At 39.1% G+C, this 934-nt stretch overlaps 1 protein-coding gene across 1 annotated transcript in view; it reads right to left on the reverse strand.

The window, feature by feature from the left end:
- The window catches only part of LOC107306926 (ankyrin repeat domain-containing protein 42-like), a 6,029-nt gene that overhangs the window by 3,622 nt on the left and 1,473 nt on the right, over nucleotides 1–934 (reverse strand). The gene's annotated exons all lie outside the window — the stretch shown is intronic.

A 934-nucleotide genomic window follows, 5' to 3' on the forward strand; every position in this document is an offset into this window, starting at 1 on the left:
AAAAAACACACTCCAAGGCCTTTTCTATGGAATCCTTGTTTTGCTTGGAAAAAATGGTTTACATGCATTTAAAATCTGGTGTAGAACTAAAATGTTTCTACAGATTGATTTATTTTTAATATCCCTTAAAAGTTTTGTGAGCCTGGAGCTCAGCAGAAAGGGAGAATTTCTCTTCATTTCTCCAAGGGGAAGTGCTGCTGTTCTCACTGACTGCAGACAGATAAGTGCTCTTAACTCCTCCCTTTGAGCAGTGCTGAGTACTCTCAATAAACCTTTGTGTTTATCTGTGCAGTCTGTGATGCTGTGGGATTCTTTCAGCTTCAGGTGATCCTATGGCAAGGACTTCTCCCTGTAGTTGTAGACAATAGATGTGATGGGTGGATGCCTTCTGAAACTGAAGCAGTCGTATCGGAGTACAAATGCTTTTAATTTAATTCCTTTTAATTTAAAAGAAAAAAAAAAGGAAAGTCCTCCTGGTTTAAACTTTGTTCAAAGCACTGCGTGGGCTATGGAGTTTATAGTTCTCTGGATAGTGGCAAGTTTTTAGCTGCATTTCTATTCTGTTTTAGTTGAACTTGCTGGTATCCTGCGAATTTCTTCTGTGCATGTATTTAATGTGTACATTTAAGAAAATAAAATGAATTTCTTATAATATATGAGGTATCTGTGAGTATCGATGACTGGATTGTACAAGTGTGGCTTTACAATGAGCACAGCACTGTTAGTGAGCTGAGGCTGCTTTTTCTGTTGTGGTTTTGTTAGCAGAATAGATGTGTGGAGGCCCCTGTGACTGCACACATCCATCCTCAAACACGCTGTAACCAGTTCTGGAGACCTATGCAAGACAAGGCTTGATCTTTGGCATTGTTCACAGAATCACAGAATTATCAAGGTTGGAAAAGACCTAGAAGATCATCTAGTCCAACCATTACCA

This window comes from Coturnix japonica, unplaced genomic scaffold (genome assembly GCF_001577835.2).
Source record: "Coturnix japonica isolate 7356 unplaced genomic scaffold, Coturnix japonica 2.1 chrUnrandom99, whole genome shotgun sequence".
Classification (NCBI taxonomy): domain Eukaryota; kingdom Metazoa; phylum Chordata; class Aves; order Galliformes; family Phasianidae; genus Coturnix; species Coturnix japonica.